Below are 13,540 nucleotides of genomic sequence, written 5' to 3'. Positions count from 1 at the left end.
ATAAGGATGTTGAGGGAGTTTGAAGCCCCAAAGTTGTAAACCATCTATTCAATCCAGCAGAGCAGAGGTGAGGGATTCTCTGACGTGTCCAAACATATATCTTAGTGATAGATAATTTACTTCGGAAAGCTCTGTCATTTTGGCAACCAATCTGGCTTAATTGAAAGTGTAAATTCCTAAGGTGGAGGTGAAGAGCCTGTAAGAAGAGTTTAAAATCTTCTGCCTTAGACATCAAATTCATGAGGGGTCTATCAAGACTGAAATGTCCCATACTTTTTCTATTGTGTTCCCTCACACACAACAGACTATCTCGTATGTAGTAATCTGATTTTATTTCCTATTTTATTTTTTTAAACTTATGTGCAACCTATTGTATGTCTGTTTATTACCTTTCTGTAAATAAGCCTTGGAAATATTTTTTCAGATTAAACATATTTAATCTAGCGTATTTTTCCGTGATTCTTTGTAAACTTGTGAAGCCCAGAGAGGCTGATGCTACATGTGTATGTGATTTTGTGAAACTTCAATAAGTGGTTTTGGTGAATGTAAGGACACCATAATAAATCCTTTGTGGTGGCAGAAAAGGTGTATTTATTGTTAATTAACTAAGGTGACGCTAGTCACGGCCAGCTGTTTAGATTGCTGTATCTGGGACAGGCTGGGCGTTCGTGACAGTGATTATTCATATTACCCTGCATATTGTACAGGCCTGTGTTACATGGCTCGTCTGAGCTAAGTAAGCTAAACTAATTCTCATCAACCCCTAGGTGGAGCCAGCTCACCAAGTCTATTTATATATAGAAACAATATTTTTATTAGGCAGTAATGTTGTATCAATAAAGTATTACATTGGTCCAGTGTGTTTATTTGTTATATTTGTTCATCACACACATTGGGGGGTATTCAATTGACCGCAAGATTTTTAAGACCGCATTAAGTCATTTGAACCCTGTTTTTTATAATTTTCGAGCGGGTTAACTTTACCCGCGATTCAATTCCATTTTTAACGCTCCGGTCTTTTTTAACAAGCGGTCCTCTCGCGCTCCAGTAGAAGGTCTATTGAAAGTATAGGGTGTGCGAGAGGCAGCCGCGTTAAAAGCAATTCAATTGTTTTTTAACGCGGCGCGTTAAACAGGCCAATATGCTGCTTTATCTCGCACCTCTTTGGGGTGTGATAAAAATAAAAAACCTCTGAAAACTATTTGAAATCATGTAATAATGAGAAAAAGAAAGATATACTATTATTATCACTAACATGAAAAAGTTGATTTACTTCTTAAAAAATAATGAAACAAAAAAAACATAAAAAAAAAACATCACTAATGAAATATATTTATGTATGTTTTTGGTACAAATATGTTTGTACTAATGTGTTTTGACATGGTATAGATCATTCTATAGTAAAAAAAATTAGTTAAATAAAAGAATATGCTAAAGAAAATACTATAATGTAGATATTATCAACTAGAATGGTTGTTTAATGCAATAAAATGTATGAAAATGTTAAAACTCCCCTTCACTTCCCTAAAAACTCGCAAACACAATGATTAACGCGCAGGGGCAACGTTCCCTCTTTTTCAATTGAATTGCACGAGTTTTCAGGCTACGTTAGCTAAAAACGGTCGCTATAGCAGTTAAAAACGCGCGGGGGTTATTTTTTTTTGTTTTACGCGGTTGGAGAAAAAAAGATCTTGCGGTCGATTGAATACCCCCCATTGAGTGCTTCAACATTTGCACCCATAAAATATTATGTTCATTGTGTGGGTTCTCAATAACAACTTGTCTTTATTAACATATTTATTGTATACAATTCAAACATTACATATGCATTATGCTGCATGCATATGTAATATAGGAATTGTATACAATAAACATGCTACTACAAAATTTTTGTGTGCGTGTATGTATATATATATATATATATATGTGTATGTATAACCAAGCTCAGACGAGAGGGCCGACTAGGCTCGACAAGAAAATGCAACTTCAAACATTAACTGTCAGAGCAAGGGGAGGATGCGCATTGTCCCCCAAAGGACTCTTTTCTCTTTCCTGCCATTGGGGGACACTGCAAAACATTGGGGGCATACCAAAGCTGAACCTAGGGGAGGATTTGAAAAAAACACATGGTTACACCATAGAGAAAATATTAATGTAAGACTCAACCAATAAAATGAAGAATGAAAGGTCCAAAATTTCAGTGTAATCCTGAGGCTTGTATGGTAATACAGACAGTCTGGTCATCATAGGGATGGAGTCACACACACCTACTCAAGCCTAAGCAAGGTAGGACAGTGTGAAGCAACAAGTATAATCTAAACCAGACTTCAGTTTCCTATGGTATACATTAACCGCATATAATAAGTAGTCATATCTGCTATGTTTACATATAAAACAAGCTATAAGACAACTATGAGCTGCAGATACTGTAAGTGCCCGCAATCCTGGTACAATATGGAGATGAAGTAGTTCTCAGAAGAGCACTGTACCATTCACATTAGTGTTGTACAGACCTTTCAGTGGACCGTGTAGATTTAAGGTCCGCTAAATTATGCCTAGAGGTTTGTCGCTATGGCTGCACCAGGTCTTCTATCCGATAAAGGTGGCCTGCGGCAGCGGCACCTGCCAGTCTGTTGACAACATAATAATAATTCAATTCTGCTACCAGTGACACATTGCACAGACCTTCCAGTGGACCCTGTCAGTCTTGAAAGGGGGGAAGGTCTCTTTCACAGACTTATAAGGGAGATATAAATTTTAAAAAAAGACACAGAGCAAGGATATACAATGATATGCATATACTGGTATGTCACACTCTGGGTAAACCCAATACAGAGTACAGTACAATTGGGCCCCAAAAATAAATCAGCACCTACCACACTGTATGACACAGGTAGTAAAGGCACTTATCGAAGTTATAGCTTCTATGGATGTGGTACCAGATGAGAGGCCACAAGATAATTATGCATTACATGAGGTACAAGTATAGTGTTGTACAGACTTTTCAGTGGACTTTATAGTCTTGGAAGCCCTGTTTACAGACATGCCCAGCACATTAGAACTATACACCAGAAAATAAAGGAAGAATATTTTGAGTGATTACACTGGAGGGACAGCAGGTGGCGATGGTACTCAATGTGTGATTGTGCTATCACTCTGTACTATATCAGTATACTCTATTGTACACAGAATGTTCTAGTAATATTACACTTGTCGCTCAAGTAAGATCCTGTCCTGTCTGTATGTTGATAACTAAACAGTTTATTATAAATAGCTTCCCAGTGTGTGCCTATTAATGAGCCAGAGGTCAAAACACTATAAAGTGAGTGTTACCCCAGTAACTGCATAAAAGACAGTAAAAAAAAGGTACACACCAGACACTACATAAAATTGTACCACATTAGTACATTAATGGTGAGGCACAAAATGGCGGTTCCCGCTGAGAAGAACCACCAAAGAGGCCATTTTCCCACACGAGTATCACGTGTCCATACTGTCCTGCTAACGCTGTAATTTGACATAACATTTTGCACAAGTCTAATTTTTTACAGACTTGCCAGCTGACCTTTTGGGCTTTGAAGTCCCTTTCTCAGACATATTGATGTTGTAATAACACTTGTCTAATAAATTCCATTTAATAAATCCACTATATTTTTTTTAAAAAATATACAGAGGAGCAAGATTAAACAGAAAATATTTTCTATATACTTGTATGTCACTCTCAGAGCCATATACTGAAATCAGTAGTGATTAATCCTCCAAGTGAAAATAAATGCCTACAGCGCTGTATTAACAGATAGTAAAGGCAAATCAAATACAGAGCTGTTTTGTTTGTTAGATTATACTAGAAACACAAACAGGGAGAGCACAGAAGGAGAAAAATTTTAGTCAGAGGTGATCTACACTGTTACTGGGGAATGGACGCCTTTCTGAGGGAGAGCCACCAAAACACACCAAGAAGGAGTAAGTCCCTCCCCTCAGCTATGTTCTCCAGTAATGGCTGCCTCAATGAGGGAACAGCTTTCCTTCTTTATACTTCCTGTCCCGGTGCTCGGAACAGAAAAATAAGAGGCTACTTGCTGTTGTATCTGTCAGTGCCTACCTCCGGTGAGCTCATGTCACGTTAGTGACATGTACTCCATAAACGACTCTTGTTGCGCGGTCTATCCCCCTGCACAGAGTTCCCTGTCTGTGACAGAACTGCTCGTTGCTAGGGGGATGTTGGCAAGCCGTGCGGCTGACAGCTTCACTCTCACAAAGCCGCGCTGTGTGTAACACACAGCTATTACCCGACGGCTGCTGTAGCAGTAGAGGTGAGGGAAGCCCAGAGGCTGCACACCCCCGAGAGCAGTGGTCAAGGAACAGGGGTAAATTACCCCAAATGGGGTAGAAATGAAATTCCTGGGGGTAATGCTGCCGAGTCACATGCTGTCAGCTGGATTGTAGACCCCTTTAAATGTGACATTGCTGTTGTACCAGAAGAGCCTCAAGGGTTGGCAGAGGCACTACTTGAGCTTCGATGCAATAATGAAGCACGTATTGCATTTGAAAACAAAGCAGATCTGTCATATTTTTGGATGTCAACAGCTGCAAAGGCATTCAAAATTGCACATGAGGAGACAGTCAAAAAGTTGCTGCCTTTTGCAACAACCTACCTTTGCAAACAAGGATTTTCCACTCTAACGAACATAAAAACAAAGCAGAGAAATCTATTGAACGCTTAAGACTGTATCCAAATTGCTCTGACATCAAAATGCCCCAATATTGATGCTCTCGTATCAAAAATTAGGCATACATCATTTTTCCAAAACCTGAAGTTTTGAAGTTGAAGCTTTCAAAGAAATTTTGAATAGATTCAATAAAATTTTGATTTCCAATAATTAATAATATATGATTTCCTTCCTTTCAAGGGGGTAAACTCGGCGTATCTAAATATATTTTGGGGTAAAAGGTAAAAAAGTTCCCTGACTCCTGCCCTAGAGGGACCCGGAGGGAATAGTATTACAGAACCAAAGGAGGACACCGAAACCAGGTCTTCCATTAAACTTCTCATCAGATATATGTCTTACTTTAATTGAAATATTATTATTATATATCTGTGGGAAGGGTGCTCCCCATCATTGACAGTTACTTGAAACAAAAGGAGTCCAACAGAAAGGACAAGAAATGATATTATGGGGCACTCTAATGGAATGAAGGTAATGGCTGATCTGGGTAAATAACTGTTAAATACAACTTTATTAAATCTAAGAACTAAAAACATCTAGCGAAATATAAAAAGTGTGGATGAAATGTATATGAAGAAGTATAATTAAACTGGTAAAATGGACAGTGGAATTTGTCCAGCCGCGATACTTCTCGAAACTCAGTACTGAGCACAATAAATTTCAAAACATATATGTGTGCCACAATGTAAGGTAGAGTTTATCAATAAATAAACACCCTTCAGATTAGTGATCTACTTCAGATGAAACCTCTATGTTCCTTATGTTGTATGAGACAACAAGATGATTTAAATACTCTCTGTCTGCTCACAATGTAGTGCTAGTTTATCGTGGTGGTTATACTCAGACAGTGTGATTGGTGCTATATTAACACATTCATATGTATCTTCTGATTGCGGTACTTAGTATGGGTGCTGTTTAAACAGTAATATTCCTCTTAGAGCACTATCTCCGATAATGCTAAAACAAGTCTCCCGCTAGACTAGTCTGATTGATTGATTGATGGTAGAAATAACTCTCCCTAATTAACTTGCGGACAGCACTTGCTGTTTTTTTTTTGTTTTGGTTTTTATTTGGTTTTTTTATAATATAATACTTCAGCCGGAGCAATCTGAATTAACAGCATTATATGTGGTAATCTGGGGCGGCACTCTATATACAATGTTATTGACCAGTAATCAGCTTCAGATTTGTGATATATTGCTTCCGATAATAACACCTAGTAACCCCAATAGATTAGTCTGATGATATTGTAGCGGAAACTGTATAATCTGACTAGCTGAGAGGCAGCGTTGGCTGTCTTCTGTAGTGTGACGGCCGGAGCAGTGACAGTGGACGGCAAAATCTAATAGTATTGTCCCTGTCTGACAAAATATAGTTCCTAATCTACGTGTTCATTATAAAGGCATTTAAACTGGTAACGAGTAGTGAATGCAGCGTCCGTTGATGCGCGTTTCGCTATTAGCTTTATCTAGGCAAACTGGTAGTGATATGTTATCACTGTTTGTCAAGTCTTGGGAGTCTCATAATAATATGCCCACTGATAAAAATAATGTACCTCCCATGTATATATTTAACATTTATCAGCTAATATGGATTTCTAGTATCGATCGTATACCGTGAGATACCGGAAGTGACATATCGGGACTGGCGAAACTCATGTCCCTATTGGTTACTTGGGAAGAGGGCTCAAGTACGGGCATTTACTATTAGAGCTGCAGTGTGAGGCATTGTGCCGTTTTTTAAATAAATTTGTGATATTAAGAGATCAGTTGTGCTGGAAATACTTGACAGTATTACACGATTGTGGCCATCTTCTGAGTTCCAGCCATCCGAGGGTTACTGTTGGCATTCTGGGAGTAATATCTGGCACTTCCATGTTCATATGTGCTCCAGTGGTCCAGTATTAACGGTACCCAGAGGGATTTCCTCAGCATACTATTCAAGCGTGTATAATTTGAACCTCTGGCACGGGAATCATACATATGTGGAGAATATCACTTTTTGTGTTTTACATTTAATGCACTATGTGTGGCACCCCTCTTCTCTTGTGTTTTATATATATATATATATAGTCATGGCCAGAAGTTTTAAGAATGACACAAGTATTGGTCTTCACAAAGTTTGCTGCCTCAGTGATTTTAGACCTTTTTGTCAGATGTTGCTATGGTATACTGAAGTAAAGTTACAAGCATTTCATAAGTTTCAAAGGCTTTTAGTGTTTGCAGTGTTGACCCTTCTTTTTGAAGACCTCTGCAATTCGCCCTGGCATGTTGTCAGACAACTTCTGGGCCACATACTGACTGATGGCCGCCCATTCTTGCCTAATCAACCAATAAGGTCTGAGGAGTTTCCTGTCCATGGACCCACAATTTCGATGTTTTTATCCCTGAGCAACTTAGTTATCACTTTTCCCTTATGGCAAGGTGCTCCATCATGCTGGAACAGGCATTGTTCGTCACCAAACTGATCCTGGATGGTTGGGTAAAGTTTCTCTTGGAGGATGTTTTGGTACCATTCTTTATTCATGGCTGTGTTCTTAGGCAAAATTGTGTGAGCCCACTCCCTTGGCTGAGAAGCAACCCCACACATGAATGGTCTCAGGATGCTTTATTGTTGGCATGACACAGGACTGATGGTAGCGCTCACCTTTCTTTCTCCGGACAATAATTTTTCCAGATGCCCCAAACAATCTGAAAAGAGATTCATCAGACAAAGTGACTTTATCCCAGTCCTCAGCAGTCCAATCCCTGTACGTTTTGCAGAATATCAGTCTGTCCCTGATGTTTTTCCTGGAGAGAAGTTACTTCTTTGCCTGCCTTCTTGACACTAGGTCATCCTCCAAAAGTCTTCACCTCCCTATGTGTGCAGATGGACTCACACCTGCCTGCTGCCATTACTGCATATACCTGGTGAGCTGGCTCCACCTAGCGGTTGATGAAAATTATTTTAACTTACACATTTTCTATCTATTACACTTATTCTTTATCTATCTTTTTAACAATATTTCACTGTTAAAAATTAGGGTCTATGCATGAATACCTAGGATAATATTACATTTTTTATAAAAGAGACAATAAAGACATGAAATATTAAAAATAAAATCTCTAAATGCAATAAATAAACGTTTTTGTTCCCTGCCCTGAGTGACTTTTTGTATTTCCAATTCTAGTTTTATGTCCTTTCAATAATTACCAATTGGAAGAGCACCCTCTCACCTAAATTAGCAATAATAAATATGATTATAGGAATGAAATGAGTCCTGAACCTGTGCGGATCTTTTTCTTTTGTTTGTGTCTGAGTTATGTCTCTGAACATAGCAACATAACTACATTTGTGGGAAGAGAAAAAGATAGAAAGTCATTAGACAGCACATGTGTCTGTAGTTTGCCACTGTCGTCTTCTGCTGATTATAAACAAAGGAAATATTTATTCAGTATTCAATTTGTTGGTTTAATATTTTTTTGCTGTTCCAATGATTTTGTGTATTCTGGGTTACTTTACAAAAAAGTGTATACATTTTAGAGATTGCTGTTATGAGCCGCCGCAGTACTCGTGTCTGCTTGCTCTGTTCCCCTTCCACTGTTTTTACTATTGGTTTTTGCGATCATGTGATCATCTCTTACATTGCAGGTGGGCTTGTTCCTGGGAGCCTCCTGATTGGGTGGCATTCCTTCAAACAGCAGGGAGGGACTCACCTCCCTGCCAGTTATAGCGTTGTTCTTTTACCTCGTTTACCTGTTGTTTTGTTGACTGTTTTGCTGATTGATTACCTATTGCCTTACCTTCTGCTTGTTCTTGGATTTCCCTGTTTGATGGCCGTCTTGGTACCTAAGATAATCTTTAACTACTCTGAGTTTTAATTCTGGAGGCATCTGAGCAACTGTGAGAACATCACTCGCTATGTGAAAGGCGGCTTAATGTAGGTAAAGATCATTCTCACGTCTTTTTCTAAAAGTTTATCTAGGAATCAGTGGAAGTTGCTAGAAAGTTTAAGCTTCTTTTTGGCCCTATGATCATAATCTGGAGCAATCAAATCACCTCCACTTGTTACATTTGTGGCCATATGCTCAGACAGAATATAGATGATATTATCTGTTATATCATTTACTTCAGAATCAGAGAAATTGTTTCCCCATTGAATTTTTGAGCCACTTCTGGTCATAGCCATTGGTGAAATGTGCTCACTGGATCAGGACCTGCTGTATGAAAAGCTAAATACAAATCAGTTAGCAGCTGCATAAAGAAGGTGAACATTTTCTTTTTCACTGCATCTCTTTAAGCTTGATGGTTTCATTTGTTTCAAGGCGTTTAAAAAAGAAATAAGCCTGCGCTCGGTTAATTCCATGTTATATTATATATGGTACCGGCTGCAGGGCAATATAAACACCGTATATGAATACAAAACAAAAAGACAATTGTTGTCAGGGCTTCTCCGTAACACTGCATATGTGTGTGTATCCAGCAAAATGAAATCATGAGGTATTGGTTAATATTTTGGGATGCAGGCTTAAATGTTTTGATCAATATATGAACCAATGTATCTGGAGGAACTATTCTGTTCATTTGTCACTTTGTTTAAATGTTGTTTACATCAATAGCATGCATAGCAACAGCATTAGTTTGACCTGCTCCATTTCTGAGTTTACAATTGCCCATCTGTACAGATCCTGGTATATGAGCAACAGTGTTGCTTGTTTGCCAAAATCATTTGGACTGATTTGGTGTTTCTTACACAGGATATATGATATATATATATATATATATATATATATATATATATATATATATATATAACAGACTTTATAGGTTACATTGTTTCAATTACAAGATTTGCATGCCATTAATATAGATTTGTATATGATACATGGCGGCATGTTTTATGAGCGGATACCCTGATTCATTTTTTGATATAGCACAAATAGTGATTACAATGTTTTTATAGTGATTATAAGGTTTATTTACAGTTTTCTTTAATTTCTTATTATTTAGTTGAGCAGAGGTGAGTTTCTGTCTCAGTGCTGTACAGTAGCCTCAGAGTCTGTTCCTCCTGTGTAGCATTCTTATACCAGTTGGTGGAGGAAATCTAGTTTGATCTGGTGGAGCAGGAACATATCTACGGCTTCCTAGCTCTTGTCCACCTGTCTTCTAAACGTAAAAGAAGAAGAGACGAATAAAAACAAGTTGATGCAAACTGACCTGTAAGTGACTATTGTGTCATCTTACTAAGAAGCAGCTTTTACTAATACTTTACATGTCTCCTCTTTGTCAGTTACTGCAGGTATAAGTTATTAAACTAATGATCCTGAGATAAGCCTCAAAGCAGAACCATCAGTTGTGAGTTTAACCTCGGAAGCTTGCAGTGATGAGCAGGAGAAACAGTGTGAAAGAGACGACTGTCTACAAAAGCAAAGTTGAACCTCTTACTAAACACCAATGTTACCGCTGTTCAGCTCCTGACGGTAGATAGTGCTGTGCCCCCTGGTGTTTTGCAGAAAGTAATAATAAATGACCCTCAAGCTGGGACCCCCACCACAACCTGGAAAAACATAATAAAATAACCTCCCCATGTGGGAATATCTCCCCTATTGCACCTGGTGAAGTGTAATTCTGGGGCAATACAACCCCATGGCCTTGAGAGGATCTTACCAGCCTCAGCTGGTGCAGTGTGTGGCTTAAAGAAGTTCCAGTCTAGCTCTGTGGGTTACACAATGTATGCATGCAGCAGGAGCTAGTGACAAAGACGGCTGCTGGGTAGGGTGCAGCATTATGAACTTGTACCTAGGCTTAATCCACCCGTGGCTCTCCAGCTGTTGGGAAACTACAAGTCCCAGCACTGACGTTGTATTCTAGTGAGAGGGACAAATAGGGTTTTGCTGTGAAATGGTGGCAATCTACCATATCATTATTGGTAAGAGGAAATAATGTATATAAATGGTCCCAAAATAATTTAAATAAACTCCTTTCACAGCAATAACATCAATCCCATTATGCATGAGGGGAAACTAGAATGACATTTTGTAAAAATAAAATCTTTGTTTAATGCCCCAGAATTCTTTACACATAAAATCAGTGCATACTTAGGGGCATATTCAATTTGCCACGTTACTGTTAAAAGTAACGCGGCCTGCACATTATTACCGTTCAATAATAGTGAGTGTAATTACCAATATTACGGTAGTTCGAACGCAGGCTTTTTGCTCGCAGCTCCCTGAGCTGCGAGCAGAAAGCCGGGTTAAAACTACCGTATTAACGGTAATAGTTTTAACCCGGCGGTACTTCGGGGGAATTGAATTACCCTCTTAGAGTGTTTGTTTTGTTTAAATTACCACAATATCGGTTTTGCCACCCTAAGTATCATTTGTAATCCAGAATGGTCTAAATTCTTTTGCAAGAACCTGTATATATAAATGCCCACCCCTTGTAGAAGATAAACCTTCTCTCACTTATTCAGGCAGCAGTGCAGTAATATAATAAACAATCTGCCATCTTGAATAAATGTTAGAGCATACCAAGAACATAACCTTAAAATTTGTCATTATTCAAACAGTACAAAGTGCAACAAAGTATTAAAGTGCCACAAAATACTACATGAGTCATTTTCTTTTCCACTCCTCAGTGTAAATTAACTACCCCTGTCCATTCACATCCGTTGTGCAAGGCTTCAATTAGAATTCATGGGAAAAACTGTTACCCCATAATAAAAGAGAGCACCTATATGTACCGTATTATCTTTTAGCTACACCACTATTTAATACTGTTAAATGAATCATAATAGATCACCTGCTCAACTCTCTTTCCTTGAATGTCAGGAAAGCAGCTTGTAAGCTGTGGTTTCTAAAAAAGGAAAATAAACACATTACGATAGGCATGGCACAGTAATAATACTTCTCCACAAATAACACAAATATCACTAACACCAACATCTTAAAAAACAGTACACAAATATTTTATACATTTCTAATTGGATTTGTGAATTTTATTATTTTCAATATTTATAAAATGTGTTTCTTCTAAAACAAAATGTAAAAGATGCACAAGTGTGCCCACCCATTCATCTATGTGAGTGCCGTTCAAGACAGCTGTGTTGCAGACTGCTGTTTTGCAGAGGTTGTTCCTGAGTGTGGAGAGAAGGTGGCACCTTGATGTGTGTTGGGCAGGCCATCCAGGTGCACCAGTGCAAAACCAATATATTTTTGCTATGCTCCTTATAGTGGTGCATTTTGTTAATGGCCTATACTATATTACATTAAAACTGTGCATATCTTATTTACCTGTATTTGCTTGTCTCCTCTGTTCTCCTCATTGTCTCCTCATTATCTGTGGAAGGAGCCGGAGGCCATTGTTTATCCAGTCCTAGAAAACATTAACAACATGATGTGTAATAATTAATATGTCCTATTTGTACTGTAGGTAACTGTATTTTTACATTTTGTGGCATACCAGAAAGCTAATTATTATACCTGTATGGATAATGCCAAGCTGGTGCAATTGTTTTATTTCTTACATACTGAATATTGCATGCGCTTGGTTAGGAGGCAGTATTAGCATTCTACCTCCACAATTACATCAATGTAGTCTGTTGTACAGAGAAATTTGTAGTATGTTGCTGTTGTTTGTGTAATATCCTGTGATGTCTGTATGTCTCTGTGTGTCTGTTAATTGAAACAGTCAACAAGATAATTTGACAATACATTCTGTACAAGTATAATGTTACACAGACTTTCCAGCAGATCCCTTTGACATGGAAGTCCCTTTCTCAGACAAATCGATGTTGTAAATTACACAACAGCAATAATTTATTTTATTTTATTTATTTTTTTTTTTTTTTTAAGGAACAGGGTTTAAACATATACTTACATTATTAATATTATTATTATTATTATTATTATTATTATTATCCTTTATTTTTAGGCGCCACAAGATTTCCGCAGCGCCGTACACAGTACAAACAGTAGACTAAACAGGGTAAAACAGTACAAACCAATAAACAAAAATACCAATGCTTCAGAAACTCCAGGCTCGCTGATGTAGTAAACAAGGAGCAGAAGAACGGTAAGGAGACAGAAGGGAAGAGGGAATGTACATGTCACAAACTAAGACTCATTATACTGATAACAGTGAAATAAAATCTCAAATATATTTGTTTGAGACACTCTATACTGAGATTACAGTATTATATTGTCCCCAATCACACTTATATGTCACTGAGACCCTCAATACTAAGCAAAAGTACTTGTAGTACCCTAAGTGTGAAAACAAAGGGCCTATCATATTATAATAACGAGTGGTAGAGGCATAGGAGCAGGTTTAAAGAGCACAGTAGGAGAGGCTGTAGTCTGAGGAGATCGCGTCCTGTCACTGGCAAAATGGCAGACTCCGTAAGGGAGAGCCCGCCAAACCATCTGAGGAGGAGAAGTAACTCCCCTCATCTATTCCCACCCAGAAATGGCTGCCTCCTTAAGGGAGATGTGTCCGTTTATAGGTCAGCATTGTTAATACAACAGAATATGATTAGCTGCTCTCTGGTGCTTTCTTCCTCATCCTGTTAGTGACAGTTACGTCACACGGACATTTTTCTCTCTCACCTGCTGATAGCTTCCAGTTCAAGGAGCTGCTCGTTGTCAGGGGAATGAGAGGAGCAGCTCACAGCATCACTCTGAGCCGCAGCGTGTATGTTATAGACACCACACTAGTTACCCAGCAGCTGCCGCCACATCAGGGGTGAGGGAAACCCAGAGGCTGCACACCCTCTGCAGGGTCCCAGAGTGATGGCAGCCCCAGGATATTCACTCTTCTGGGTACAAATTGAAGGT

At 38.5% G+C, this 13,540-nt stretch overlaps 1 long non-coding RNA gene across 4 annotated transcripts in view; it reads right to left on the bottom strand.

The window, feature by feature from the left end:
- Positions 1-9,660: 9,660 nt before the first annotated feature.
- The window catches only part of LOC142098222 (uncharacterized), a 29,362-nt gene continuing 25,482 nt past the window's right edge, over positions 9,661-13,540 (bottom strand). For 3 of the 4 annotated variants that reach the window (XR_012678309.1, XR_012678311.1, XR_012678312.1), the window contains 3 exons: positions 11,999-12,080; positions 11,508-11,561; positions 9,661-9,872 (listed from right to left, as the gene is read on the bottom strand). This is a non-coding gene — a long non-coding RNA (uncharacterized LOC142098222). The remainder of the gene's footprint in view (positions 9,873-11,507; positions 11,562-11,998; positions 12,081-13,540) is intronic. The other variant, XR_012678313.1, reaches the window with a different exon arrangement.

Source organism: Mixophyes fleayi, chromosome 1 (assembly GCF_038048845.1).
Source record: "Mixophyes fleayi isolate aMixFle1 chromosome 1, aMixFle1.hap1, whole genome shotgun sequence".
Taxonomy (NCBI): domain Eukaryota; kingdom Metazoa; phylum Chordata; class Amphibia; order Anura; family Limnodynastidae; genus Mixophyes; species Mixophyes fleayi.
The sequence above is the reverse complement of the archived record's forward strand: the minus strand, read 5'-3'. Positions and strand labels throughout refer to the sequence as shown.